The sequence below is a fragment of the Pinus tabuliformis genome, chromosome 2_2 (genome assembly GCF_031772625.1).
Source record: "Pinus tabuliformis cultivar Carrire ecotype Pingquan chromosome 2_2, CPIR1, whole genome shotgun sequence".
NCBI lineage: Eukaryota > Viridiplantae > Streptophyta > Pinopsida > Pinales > Pinaceae > Pinus > Pinus tabuliformis.
The window spans coordinates 609,489,414-609,505,146 of NC_142300.1; the positions used below are offsets into that span (position 1 = coordinate 609,489,414).

Below are 15,733 nucleotides of genomic sequence, written 5' to 3' on the forward strand. Positions count from 1 at the left end.
ACTGCAAATGATTTCAATAGTTTCACATAAATCTCTCCTACAACAATTTGTCTAGTAATATTCCTGTCATAAAGAACTTTACAAGATTTACCTCAGAAATATGTAGATATAATGTAAACATTTTTTTCTAGATTAAATTTGGTATTATTTCTGGTTATTAGTGGATTTGCGCATTTCATCTGATGGGATTGATTATTGCAATATGTTTTTAGGAAATGCAGGTCTCTGTGGAAATTAGGTTGGATTTCTTTGTGGGATATACTCCAGATAATCAAAAGGTGAAACATTAACTAAATTTTAGATTCCATAGATTAGTTTTGTTTAGTGATAAAATTTTCTGTGAAATTATATTTTTAAGAGTATTAAGTTTATTTTGAAACTGACAGCTTGAGTCTCAACACCATCTACAATTTTCATATTGTTGGGTTCCACTTTATTAGGATGTCTAATCATTATAGCTCTCTACCATTCAAAACAGCCTAAACGATTTACCAAAGGGTCAACAAATAAAATGGGTCAAGGTATTATTTCTCTGGATTATATCATGGACTTAAGAATTATATCAACATCAATATGTGTCCCTTATTTAAAAAATGCTTTGATGTCCTGACCAAGTTCTCTAAGGTTAGTAATATTGCACATGGACATGGCCCTCCACATGTATGATGACATAATGCAAATCACAAAAAAATTGAATGAGAAATATATAATTGGTTATTGTGCTACAAGCACAGTTTATAAATGTGTTCTCAAGAATTGGAAGCCAATTTCTATTAAAACACTATACACGCACTATCCAGAAAGTTTGCACCAATTTGAAACTAAGTTTGAGACTGTTCGAAGCATCAAGCATCAAAACCTTGTGAGTTTGCATGATTATTCTCTTTCTCCACATGGAAATTTGTTGTTCTATGACTACATGGTGAATGGAAGTCTATGGAACATATTACATGGTGAGTGAAATGGATGGCAAAACCTATCTAGAAATTTACATGTATAATAGTCATATAGGCTTTAACAGAAGATTCTAACTAGCCTTTCATATATAGTGAATGTTTTCTAATGACCTACTTGGAAAATCCATGTAATGCATCTTATATGTAGGATATTCAAAGAATATTAAGATAGACTGGAACAAAAGTCTAATGATTGATTTGGGAGATGCACAATGTCTAGCATATCTCCATCATGGCTGTAACCCATGTATTATCTACAAAGATGTAAAAACTTCCAATTTGAACCTCATTTTTCAATATTTGGTGTTGCTAAGTGTATCCGTTCTACAAAAACCCACACCTCTAACTATGATATGGGTACTATTAGTTATATTGACCCTAAATATGCAAGGGCGTCTAGGCTTAATGAGAAATATGATGTGTAAACCTACGGCATTGTTTATTTAGAGCTACTCATAAAGATGAAAGTTGTGGATAAGGAATCTAATTTCCTTCAGTTGGTAAGATGATAATGACTAAATTTGCTTCAGTTGGGATTGCCTTTTTGTCAATTGTGAAGCTTGTTTGTCTTGAGATGTTGCATGGATGAAGAAAATAAATAAATAACATTGGTTTCTTTGACATGGAATTTGAATGCAGATTCTATCAAAAGCAAAAAACAATACAATAATAGTTAATTGTAGATGAATAAGTAGCAACAACCTGCATAAATCTTGGGGTTGTAAGAATGATCTTCCATCTTGCACTGCTTTGCACAATGAGACAACATTTTTAACCATCCTAACATGCATGAGGTTACCATAGTTTTGTAGTCATTAGTACGAACTTCTAAACAAGCGCCAAGTATCTGAGTAAACCAACCATCCCCCATCAATAACTACAAGCGATATTTGGATGAGTATGTGGAAGGAAATCACAAAGATGTTATAAGAAGCATGATAAACTTTTTTGATGGAAATTTGTTTATGATATTTGGAAAGGTTATTTCACATAACACTATTTTACTATTATGAATGCTTGGAAAAGCCTCAAATGGAGCTCACAATAAAAAATGCATCCAATTGTCCATTTTTCCATTTTGCTGCCAGTGGAAAATAAGTTAGCTTCTTACATCCAAAGATCATATTTTGCAATTTGTTTTATGGAATAGAGTCTTCTAGAAAAGTCAGAGATTGGTAGCTAGAGAAAACAAGAGTGTCCAGTGTTATGAGCAAATTATTTGTGCATGGTTTTGCAAAGAGGCCAATTATAATCCGTGTAACAATTTTGTTGCTCAAGTGGTTTGCTAATTGAAGTTGAGAAACTTATATATGAGATCCAATAGGATATTGCGTAGTACCCAAACATGAACCTAAATATTGTTTCTTTAAGTTGGGAAAGAAGATACAAATCATGTTACAAGACAATATTGAGCAATTTTTTTCATCCCTCTTCCCTCATATACACATGCCTGATATGGTTTAGAATGAAGTCCTCTTTCCTTCGTAGCATGAGAACAATATATACGCTTAAAACTGTTAATGGTGGATATTTGTGTACGTGAAGAATATTTTATGTTTCTTTATTAAATATTAGTCCTTGAATGTTGCTTTTCTTGCAAGAAGTTAGTATTGTTTTCGTCTTTCTTGTTTGATGATATTTCCTCTACCAAGCTTGGTGTCAAAATAATCTACATAGGCAAAACCATGTTCTCAATTTGGGTCTCTATGGTCATTAGAAAGCTATGCTCTTTAGGTGGATTTGCACATACTGTTTAGGAGAGAGTGTATGCATATTCAACATTGTTAGCTTAAATCACCAACAAAATAGAATGGAAAATCCTCTGGTATTTTTTTTTCTAAATTTTGAGGTGAATCATCTACTTGGTGAAATTTAAATATGAAAATAATGTGTATCATGTGCATGCTTATTACGTACTTTTCTTCAACTATATTCATGTGAGGAAAGGGTGGATTGGATTCACACCGACAACAGATAGCAGGTTGTCACATGTTATTTCTTCAACCAAATAAGTGTTTTCCTATGAAAAATGAATATGTTATCAACCTAATATGCTGCAAATTCTCTTTTATATTTGTTTTGAAACAACAGGTTGTTGACTTGCTGAGGAAAATGACACTTGTTTACAAAAATCACTTAATTATATGATTGAACAATACTTGGGTTTTGCAGACATTACAAATAATAATACCAGGCAAGGGATTTTTTTTAACATTCATGGCATACAGTACAATAATGATGCCAAAATTATTCTGGAATGATCAGAGATACTTGTGGTCTTAGTGTTGGGTGAAAAACTCATTACTCATTCAAGGTTGTTGTGTTCATTGTAGTAGTTAGTATGTACTCTTGTGCAATTAGTTGAAGCGAACATGTTGGTCATGGAATAATTGCACTACTTCCTTCTTGTGCTAAGAAACTTCCATGGGGTTAATGTGAGGTGCAAACTAGGTGTAAGAAGTGTTCACATAATTCTTTAAAGGTTACTAGCTCAAAGGAAGAGCACCTGCCTTGTAAGCATAAGGTTGGTGGTTTGATTCCACTGTTCCTTAATACAATTTAATTAATGATATTATAGTTTATTTTTAATTAAATACTTTTTATATTGATTTATTTCAATGGTGAAATATTTTTCTGGATTCATTGTTTTATATTCTCTAAAGAGACAAAAGTGATGTTGTATTGTCCTTAAATATATTTTTAATTGTCTCTAGGGAGACAACAACTAAAATTAAAGACATATTGTCTCTATAAAGACAATAACTCTTTAATCCCAACTATTGTCTTTGAAGAGACAAAAATGAAATTATTTGATAAGAGACAATAATGCTTATGTTATATTGTGTCTTTATAGAGACAATGTTTTAAGACAATAATTTGAGACACTCACTTAAATAAAATATTTAAGACAATACACAAGTTTTTTTTGTCTCAACTTAAGACAATTTACCCAAAACTATCTCAAATATTGTCTTAAAACCCCCTATGTGTAGCAGTGAAAAGAAAAGAACTAAGTCTTCAAAAACCCTATCGCATTTCATATATTATAGTAACAACAATGAAATCCAAGAACTAATGTTCTAATCAACTTCTTAGTAGCTTTTTGGTAAAAGGAAGCATGACATGCAAATAGAACCATTTTTTTTTCAAGCATATACGAGTCTATGTTAAATAATTGTTCAAAATGTAACAAATTAAAGCATGCAACAGTGAAAATATTGTATATGTATACATTTGAATAAATATCTGGTAAGTATATAGTGGAAATTCTAATAATTATTAGTCTAGATACAAGCTTCCAATAAATTCCAGACATGAATATAACCCTCCCACAAAGGAAATAAAATCCTTATGTAAATCCTATTTAATATCAAAATATATAAAATATATACTTTTCATAAGTGTTTTTCCCTAGAAATAGTCTTAGAAACACAAATTATGTCCATGACTAGCCCACAACCAAGAAATTTAAGAAACCCCAATGGGATTTTAAGCAAAGGTAAGCTACAAGGTCGACCTAGAAAGGTAACTTGGCAGTGAGAGGAAAATATAGAATAGATATGAGAACTTATAGCTACAAAGTTGAATGAGCGCCCAAAAATAAGCTTAGATAATAATTTTATTCCAACTACAATGTTAGTGAGCCTCCATGACTTAAATCCATACCTGTGGGAGAAAAGTAAAGTGAATATGATAACTAATATACTCTTGCAAAGTACTCTCATAAATAAAATGCAGTAGAACTCAATATATTGCTAGGCTTATAACCTTCTAATTACTTGAAAAAGGGATAGTAGATTCACCATGTTCTCTACATAGGAAATTAAGAAAACCTTTCAGATGGTGATAATGCAAATGAAAAGGGAAAGAACATATACAAAGAAGAAAAAACAATTCCATTACACAAGGCTTTTCAAAATCTAGGGTTGAAAATATTATACCTTAAAGAAATGGTTGGCTAAACCCTGGAAGGGATATGAAATCTATTGCAAGATTTCATGAAATTATAGTGTTGAAATGAGGTACAAAACGATAAGAAGAATAAAATAACCTGAAAGAGAGTTAAATATTCATTAATACTTACTTATTTAGCCTAAGGAAACCAAAGAGAAATATCTAATTATAGGGCGTTGTGGGATAAATGAAAAAAAAATAAAAATAACAGAAGCTATGAGAGACTAGCTGTAGAAAAATGTATAAAACTCATGGTAGGAATGTAACAATTATGGAGCACTAGAAGATTCACTGGAATAGATCCACCCAAACGTGACAACATGTTCAGAAAAAGGTTAAGGGTAAAACTCTATTGACATTAGGGTTACATAGAGTTGTAGAGCTCCTCCTCATTGAGAACTATTGACAAAATGAAACCTCCATTACGAGAGTGGGTCGGCTAGTTACCCTAAATTCCACCCAGCACATCTCTATCATTCAATTTTAAGACTTGATCTAAGGCATAGTTGATGGTGTTGGACCCTCCAACATTCAGGGGATCTACCTGATATGAAGTCCCAACTAGACCTCACACTATTTGGAGTAGGAGTCCCAACAATGGGTGGTAATGTTATGCCTTGACTGTGAAAACGTGCAGAGCGAAGTATGGTAACTTTGGTGAGAGAAATTGTGTGACTCTGCAGAGAGTCAAGTGCAATGCATGAAGGTTCCAACACATGAAGGGAAAACGAAGCGTGCCCCTTGGAAGCATGTAATAGTATGTAGCTTAAAGGAACACAAGAGCATAATGACATCACGAGCTAACATGCATAATAGTCCACTGTTATGAAACCAACTCAAGAAAAGATAGAAAAGATAGATCAATGCCTTAGAATTCAGCCTCTTCGAGGGGGCAACCTCCTTTACATTACATAAATGAACAATTCTTGGATGATTCAAATGACAAAACCTCCTTTCTATATATAGGAGTCTAAGGAATCACAATATAACCCAGCCAACCTAACAATAATAATATAAACCCACAAAAATAAAATAGAGGGATTCTATGGGGCACAACAATATTAATAAGGGATACAACTACAATAATAATGGGGTAATCACTAGTATTATAGGGACCTAACATGCCCCTCTCCTTCAAAAAAGTGTTTTCCTCAATGCTTGAATAGTTCTGGATGCTTCTGTATAAAATTCTCATCCTCCCATGTGGAATCTTTAGTGGATAACTTCTTCCAGTTGATGAGATACTCCGAAATTGATCGATTTCATAGCTGTCGAGTTCTTGTTTCTGTGACTGCTTCCGATTCCAATTTAATTTTTCCTTCCTCGTCAAGTTCTGGCAATGTTGTTTGAATTGGGAGCTTGTCACCTATATCCTTCTTTAAACATGAAACATGGAAAACTGGGTGCACTCGAGATGCTGCAGGAAGCTCCAATTTGTATGCCATAGTACCAATCTTTTCCAACACCTTGTATGGACCATAATACTTTGGTGATAATTTATTATCCTTCTTAGCTTGCTTGAGGGACATTTGTGTATATGGTTGTAGTCGCAGGAATACCCAATCACCTACATCAAAACTTCTTTCGCTGCGATGTTGATCTGCCTATTGTTTCATTCTATTCTATGCCAACACGAGGTTATCCTTTAAGAGTTGGAGGACTTGTTGTTGATGTTCGATGTGTTGTTCCACTACTTGAACCTTAGAATTTTCTCTTAAATATGATGTGATGGATGGTGGCTGATATCCATAAAGTGCCATAAAAGGGGTCATTTTTGTTGTTGTATGGAAGGAAGTGTTATACCACCATTCAGCCAGAGGCAACCATTTGACCCATTGTGTCTATTTATCAGATACAAAGCAATGAAGATATCCTTCCAAACATTTGTTTACTATCTCAGTTTTCCCATCAGATTGTGGATGATAAGATGAGCTATGAGCTAACTGAGTACCAAGACAACAAAATAATTCTGTCCAAAAATTTCCAGTGAAAATGGGATCTCTGTCACTTACAATAATCTTTGGGTTTCCATGTAGCTTTTGAATTGTTTCCATAAATGCAGTAGAAACTGTACTGGCTTTAAATGGATGTGATAATTCACAAAAGTGTGCATACTTGGTAAGTTTGTTAACTACCACCATGATGACACTCTTTCCCTCAGACTTGGGTAAACCTGTGATAAAATCCATTGAAACCTCCTCCCAACATTGGCTTGGAATGGATAAAGGTTGTAATAAACCCGAGGTCTTAATTGTTTCAACTTTATTTTGTTGGCAAACCAAACATTCCGCCACAAACTTTTGAATATCCAATTTAAGGCCATCCCAAAAAAATTCCTTCTTAACCCTGTGGTAAGTTGTTAGAAATCCTGAGTGCCCTCCTAAGGGAGAAGTGTGCAATTCCATAAGAATCTTTTGTTTGAGTTGCGAATTATTACAGAGGTATAAGCAATCTTTGTACCATAACGAATCATCTTGCCAGCTAAATGTATCAGATGTACTATAATCTTGTTGTAAATTTCGAATAAGTTCCCACACTTCTTCATCATTCTTCCATTCCTCCCTTGCTTCGTTTATCCAATTTGGTTGGATAATAGAAATGGTGCACAACAATGCTTCCACATCCTCATCCTTTCTTGAGAGTGCGTCTGCCACCACATTTTGCTTCCTTTTTTTGTAGATGATTTCAAAGTCATAACCCAACATCTTTGTGACCCACTTTTGCTGCTCTTCAAAGGATAATCTTTGTTCTAAAAAGTATTTAAGGCTATCATGATCCGTTTTTACCTTGAAGTGTCTTCCCATTAGGTAGGGTCGCCATTTCTTAAGTGCATGTAGTATTGCCAACATTTCCTTCTCATAAATAGCTTTGTGTAAAAATTTTCCCTTGATTGGACGACTTTCAAAAGCAATGGGTCCTTCAGCTTGCATTAAAACGGCACCAATTCCATTTCCTGAAGCATCACATTCCAGAATAAAGGTTTTTGTGAAGTCTGGTGTAGCTAAGACCGGTGCTTGGCACATTGCCTCTTTAAGATGTTTGAAGGCCTTTGTTGCTTCTGGAGTCCATGAAAATGCATCTTTCTTTAATAATGTTGTTAGAGGTTCTGCTATTCTCCCATAATTCTTAACAAACTTGCGATAATACCATGTCAATCCAAGAAATCCTCGCAGATGCTTTATGGATGTGGGGATTTTCCATTCCTTAATGGCTTTAATTTTGCTAGGGTCTACCTTAACTCCTTCATGAGATAAAATATGACCCAGATATTCCACCTCTTGTACTCCAAAGAAACATTTGGATCTTTTTGCATATAATTGTTTCTCCTCCAATAGTTGTAGCACCTTGTCAACATGTTCAACATGATCCTTCCAAGACTTGCTGTAGATTAGTATATCATCAAAAAATACTAACACAAAGTTTCTAAGGGTGGGTTTGAAAATGGAATTCATCAAACCTTGAAATGTAGAAGGTGCATTGGTAAGGCCAAAAGGCATGACCAAAAATTCATAATGACCCTCATGAGTTCTAAATGTTGTTTTTGGAATGTCTTCAGTCTTCATTCTGATTTGATGATATCCTGAACGAAGATCCAACTTGGTGAAGTAAACTAATCCATGCAATTCATCCAATAATTCATCAATGACAGGAATGGGAAACTTATCTTTAATAGTGAGCTTGTTAAGCTCCCTATAATCCAGACACATGCGCCATGATCCATCCTTCTTGTGCACCAATACTACTGGAGCAGATAAAGAACTTTGGCTAGGTTGAATTATACCAGCCTCTAGCATTTCTGCAACCATACGTTCAATTTCACTCTTTTGGGCATAGGGATATCTGTACGGCCTAATGTTTGGAGGAACACTTCCTGGAATCAGATGAATAGCATGATCATGATCACGAATAGGTGGGAGACCTTTGGGAGTCTCAAATACCTTGGAATGATTGTCCAGGACTATTTGGATATCTGGAGAAATAGATGATTCCGATGTGGAAACATCTAGCGAACATAATTGTGCAATTACACCTCTTTGTTCCTTTTTTAGAAGCTTTGTCATACCGTTAGAGCTGATTATATTTCATCATTTCCCTGCAACACCCCTTAATTCAAATTCCTTTCCTTCCATAGAAAATTTCATGAAAATTTCTTGAAATTAAAAGCTATTGTACCCAAGGATTGTAGCCATTGGACACCTAGTACGCTATTCAATACATATTCTCCCATGGATAGCTTGATATTATGGCACTTTCCGGAGCAATTTATCGTTCCTACATTTGCAGTCATCACTTGACACTCTGGTGCTGGATATAGGAAGCAATTCAATTCTTTTGCTACCTTACAATGAATAAAATTGTGGGTGCTTCCTGAATCAATCAACATTATTACCTTTTTCTTCTTGATTTGTCCTTCTATCTTGATGGTTTGAGGAGTGGTAATTCCATCCAATGCATTACAAGATATGGTCAGATTCATTTCTTCTTTATCTAGGCTTTGTTCCTGGAGTATATCCTCTTCATTTGACCTTTCTTGCTCCTTTTCTTCTTCCTCTTCACAACATATGTAGAAAAATTTCTTTTCAGCACACTTATGACCTTTAGTGTATTTTCTATCACAACTGTAACAAAGCCCTTTTGCTCTTTTTTCTTCCAATTGTTGTGGTGTCAACCTTATAGGTTGTGGAGGGCTGGGGGTAACAACACTTCCATCTTTATAGTTGTGATTGGTATGCTTCCTGGTTGCCATAATTTTTCTTTCCATTTTTCTTGCTAACATGAATGCCTTCTCTAATGAATCAGGTTCCCAAAGGCGAACATCATGTTGGATATTATCCTTTAAAGTCCCTATGAACAAATCAATCCTATGCTCCTCTGGAATATTTTTTACCCTTATGTTCAATTTTTGGAACTCCTCAATGTGCTCCATTATTGAACCCTTTTGTTTGAGACTTATCAATTGGCTAAAAAAAGTGTTGCTTTTTGTATCCTCATAATGTGCTGTCAATTCTTTCGTAAAAATTGCCCAAGTGATACTTTGTTTACGAGAGAAAAGTCATTGATACCATATAAACTAATTTGGTTCCAAATATAAATTTTCAATATGTACCTTTTGTGTGTTTTTCACATTATTGAGATCGAAAAATTGCTCCATCTGTAATATCCATGTTGCGGGATCCTTGCCATCAAACTTCCTCATATCGATTTTTGGAATATGGTGGGTCTTTGATCCCACATTAGAGTCTATGGAATCACGATTAACATTTCTTTTGTTCTCATCGTGAGTTTCCTTTAGTACCCTTTCAACATTAGTGACCATTTCTTGTAGCAACTTATTCATATTTGTCTTCAATTCTTCCATCTTATCATCCATGCCATCAATTTTAGCGTCCATTCCATTCATATTAGCTGCCATGCCATCCATCTTAGCTTCTATGCCTTTCTTTAAACAATCCATATTAGCTTCTACACCTTTCTTTAAACCATCCATCTTAGCTTCTACATCTTTCGTTAAACCATCCATCTTAGATTCCGTTGCTTTTTGTGCAAGTGACACTTGTTGCACTTGTTCTTGTAATTTTGATATATCATGTAGCATTTCTTCCTCTTCTTCATGAGTCATGCTAGAGCTTTCAGGTTGCTTACTAGGTGTTTGCATTTTCTTTCCTCAGGGCATCAGTTATCGATAATAATGCTCTACTAGCCCTTTGAATTCATTCAAAATAAATTTTCAAACCAATCTTAAGCAAAAATTTAAAAGAATCTACACACCTTTTTTCACTTTGTAGGAGATCGATATTGCCTCTGATGTATCTCTATACTTTCAGATCATCCAATTCTAAAATTGCGACCTGTAGTATCCCTCTGTGTCCTATTTCCAATACCACTAGTCTGATCCAAAATGGATTCTCCAAGGAAGAGTTATGCGAAATCTCCCACAGTGACCTTATTATAGACTAGTTTAATAGAACGAACTTGTACGACGTGCCACGAGTCACTGTTTCGACCTTTGTCTCTTAAAAATATATAAAAGAAACTACAGTCCGTCCTATTTCTGTACCTTCTTACGAAATTTCAATCTGATGCTCAGAGAGAAAGTTATGACGATTTTCCCCAGGTCACCTGTTTGGAATGTAATTCAGGAGTCTACAAAAAGACCAAATTCCTTAGATCATATCTCCGCAAATATAGCGCGAAAAGCTCTGAAATTCGGACCCGAGGTTCAACGTAATTTCTTCTCAAATGGGTTCTTTTTTTAGCTTCTGAAATGTCGTAGAAAAAAGTTATAGCGAAAATGCCACGATGACCTATTTGGAGTAGCGAAACCCTAGAATCCAAAGCTCTGATACCAAATGTTATGAAACCAGCGCAAGAAAAGATAGAAAATATAGATCAATGCCTTAGAATTCAGCCTCTTCGAGGGGGCAACCTCCTTTAAATTACATAAATGAATAATTCTTGGATGATTCAAATGACAAAACCTCCTTTCTATATATAGGAGTCTAAGGAGTCACAATATAACCCAGCCGACCTAACAATAATAATATAAAGCCACAAAAATAACAATAGAGGGATTCTATGGGGCACAATAATAAAAATATGGGGACAATAGGGGCACAACAATATTAATAAGGATACAACTACAATAATAATGGGGTAATAACTAGTATTATAGGGACCTAACATCCACAAGTTAACATGACAAATTAATACAATGAGATGCATTCAACATGGTTCATACAAATGCAAATGAAATAGTTCATAAGCATAAGAGTAAGTTAAATAAAAAACATTGCAAATACAACAAGAATAGTTCTACTATTCATAATATATGCTTGAAAGTGTGTCGGCTCTGAGTTTTATTATAAGTGAAAGTTCCATTCATACATACACCAATGACAGACCACTAGTAGCCCCAATAGTCGAAGAAGAAAGTCAAGAACACGTATACTCGCTCTATGCTACAGAGAAGCCAAGCCTCTTCACAATACTCCCAACCTCCTTCTACGTCTAAGAGTAGCCAAAATCTTGGCTCCCAAAAGCCCTTTACATGAGTTATGAGGCTCTATTTATAACAAGAGGGGGTGACTCTTCAAATCCCCTTTGTGACCTTTGGACTACCCTCTTGACTCTTCAAATTCTTTATAGAATGACTCATTACATTACATCATGATTCTTCATATTCCAATATTAACATTTGGAATTTCAATTAAAACATAATTACAAATAATATTATAATTTACACCTATACCCATATAAGACAAAATCGGGTAGAGACAACTTGACATCCTAACAAGAAAAAACACTATGATGCTTGAGTATGGGAGAAATCAAACTCAACAACTTCTACTTGAAGCTTTGTGGTAAGATATTAGTGCCAAGCCTTGTACTGTGTGATGACATCCCCAAAATGCATGATGGTGTTTGGCTGGAAGCAGACTCTAGTGTCCATAAATTCTAGGTACAATGACTTGGAACTGGTTTCAACTTCCCTCTGAAGCATGAGAAACATTGTTCTAATTTGGACAGGACCACCGATGTAGTTCTACATGTTTTGTCTCTTCAGCTCCAAATCTTCCTTGTGGCAATTTGTCTTAGCTGCTCCAAGTACTCTTCGATCTCCTGTCAGACCTGTTTCCTCGATTTGGATTTGGTGAGTGAATCAATTGATGGAATCTTATGTTTGTTCACCAAGACATCCAAACTATTGAACAACCATACATATGAGTCCTGCATGCTACCAATTAATGAGGCGAGTTGTTTGTTGTTCTGAATCAACATGCAAACTCTCACTCTCTCCAGCTCTTCATGCGGCTTCATTTTCTTCACTAAGTCAAGCGGTGCCCCTTTGTATCGCATTTTCATTTCTTTCGCATAGGTAATGGAAGATTGTATGTTTTTTAGAGTTTTAACAAAATCTTTTCTATGCTGTTATAGGTCATGAAAATGGAAAACTTCTTTATGTACGGTCACAAACTCCTCATAGAGGTTCCACATGGTTTCTCCAAGTGTTTATACTTCAGCAACTATCACTTCTATCATATAATCCATGTAGACCTATGTAGAAACTGCCTTCTGTGATGTTGTGAAGAGTTGTTCTTCCTCTTTCCTGACAACCTACAAGTTTTATGCCAATTTCTCATTCTTGGTTGTCAAATAATAAATGTTTGATCTCGTTGCACCTGCAAAGTCTAAGTTGGCTTTGGAAATTACATTTTAATTCTTCTTGGTGTTTTCCACTATCACCCTTTATCTAACGAATGTAGGTGATGTGTGATCATTGTAACACTCTCCTCCCACATCTACCCAAGCAACCATCCAATAGGGGTAAATATGTGACGAGAGGGTACTATGGTGGGTTTTAACCTCCTAAGTGACCTTAAGGAAATGGAATAGATGGAAACACACCATATAGACCTTCCACATCAACAATAGGACTCCCAAGAACCATCCCAACCTCTCAGGTAACCAGCCCTTGGGTCCCACTGAGTTTTTAGCCCAATTAACCTCTGGACACTCCCATGATATGGGCATGCATGTGTCCAGACAGCCATGGACGCTGCCACAAAATGCTATACCAACATCCAGGGACTTTTCTACTCTGTGTTGTGTCAATGTCCCCAGGATTTGAGCCACTTTTTCAGTCCCAAAGCCCAGGTCACTGCTTAGAACTAAATGACACATTTAGAATAGAAGGATAACAAGGGAATGATGATACCAATGAAATTAATTGAATAAGGGATTGACTTGACCCCTACTAACAATGACAGGAATTTCGTCAAACGTATCACAAACATGTAATGTACAGGTGTAAAAAACATATCTAAGCATAGGGGTCTCATACTTATATGAGAATCACTAAGAAGCATTGCTCCCTTATATCATTAACTACATTATCATCTATTAGGTCATAGATACATTGTTAACTCATTTACAAATTAAAAACATGAGGATATCCATAAATCATCACTGTCATAAAAATGCTTATAACCAACAAAAATATCAAGGATACATCAGCCATAGAATCCACATATAAACCAATACATTTATACATAAGATATCAGGGAAAGAACCTCTTATTAATGAATGCATAATCCAGCTTGGGATGGGACTACCATGTTCCAATCGATCATAGAATGGCTGAGCCAAATATCTCTTTAGCCATTCACCCCATGCCATATTCCAAGCACGAGTGTGGGACTCAAACCAAAAGAACCAGCAAGGGAATCCCGAGGCTAAATCACCTCACCCTCATAAACAGAAATTAGGCTTTATCGTAATCCATCCCAGATCACTAGGCCAAAAAAATAAATTTGTAATAACAGGCTTTACCATGATCTCCACCAAATCACTAGGCCAAAATAAGCATGGATGCCACTAGATTTCTCCACCTACACCATGAGGAATTATCCTGTCTCCTAGTCTCTTAGGGTATACTGCAATCCATAGTCCTATCTAGGGATCACTAGGCCCTAAACTAAGACACCACCCTCTAGGCTTTACCATATATCCTATCATTCGCCCATAAGGATTCCTAGGTCTAATCAAGGGAAACCACCTGTAAGATTTACCATATATGCCACCATTCATCGGTCGAGGATTCCTAGGCCCACCGAGGAAACATAAAATCTGGTGTTATTGCAACCCACAGTCTGGTTCAGGGGTTACTAGGCCATGTGTTCTATCATTAGGAGATCCACCTCACTCAGATTCGAATCCATCCAACAATCTGGCTCAACCAAAACATAAGAACATCGTCACACCATGGCTATCTAGAAATGGCAAGGCTAGGCTGAAAAAATAGTCACACTTGACAAAACCCATGCCATAACAATAAAATAACCACATGAAACACCATGCATGCCAAATCTAGCAAGGAAAGTGCACATGTAAATCGGTACCTGCAAAGAATCTTGTTATAGTTTCTTGATCCTTCTCTTCCTTGCTTGGTCCTTCCTTCCTCTTGCCCTCTTTACCTTTTTTTTAGTTTGCAGATTACTGTGGTGTGATTTTTGAATGGAGTTCGGATTTTCCACAGTGTTCATGTTTTTTAGTCGACGTTTCGAGTCTGAAACTAGACTCATCATCAGGACAATGCCAATGCCAAAGTGCTCCAAGAAAACTCTAATTTTCCAAGCATGAGAGAGAGAGAGAGAGAGAATAATGAGAGAGCTCCAAAAATGAACTAACAAAAGGTACCAACTAATCCTCATAAGCATTTTTATCAATTAGGCCTCTATTTTCTTCATTTTCCATTATTTTCCGTCATTTTCCTCCTCACATGCAACCTGTGACCTTTCACCTTCCTTTTCTCATAATTTCCATTATTTTCATAAATAAATGTGTCAAAATGACGTTTTTCCTTTCCAAAACCTTAGCCATTTCCTTTTCCAATTTCCTTAGCAATACTAAACCAAATGAACACCCACGCTAGGATGTGTTTCCAAACATTCAACTTGGAATAAGTGTCCCATAAACAATGGTTATTATTTTTTTCTTTATTAACTTTTATTACATGGAATTTTCACCAAGGTTCTTACAGAACCCTCCCCCTTGGGGGACACCATCCTCGGTGTTCAACCACACCTATACCTCAACAAAACCATTGAAAAGAAAACATACTTCCCATGGATCTTTATAACATAGCTCAATGCAGTATTTATAATGATCACCCTGTTGAGAAGCAAGCCAACATAACAACATGACAACTATAATGACATGACACCCATACTGCTTATTAGTTATTTATAACATATCTCATGGTGGTATTTACATGCATATGCATTTGTACATATATCAAAACTTCACACCAAAACATATACCAA

At 35.6% G+C, this 15,733-nt stretch overlaps 1 pseudogene; it reads left to right on the top strand.

The window, feature by feature from the left end:
• The first annotated feature begins 511 nt into the window (after positions 1-511).
• The window catches only part of LOC149194133 (LRR receptor-like serine/threonine-protein kinase SIK1), a 29,825-nt pseudogene continuing 14,603 nt past the window's right edge, over positions 512-15,733 (top strand).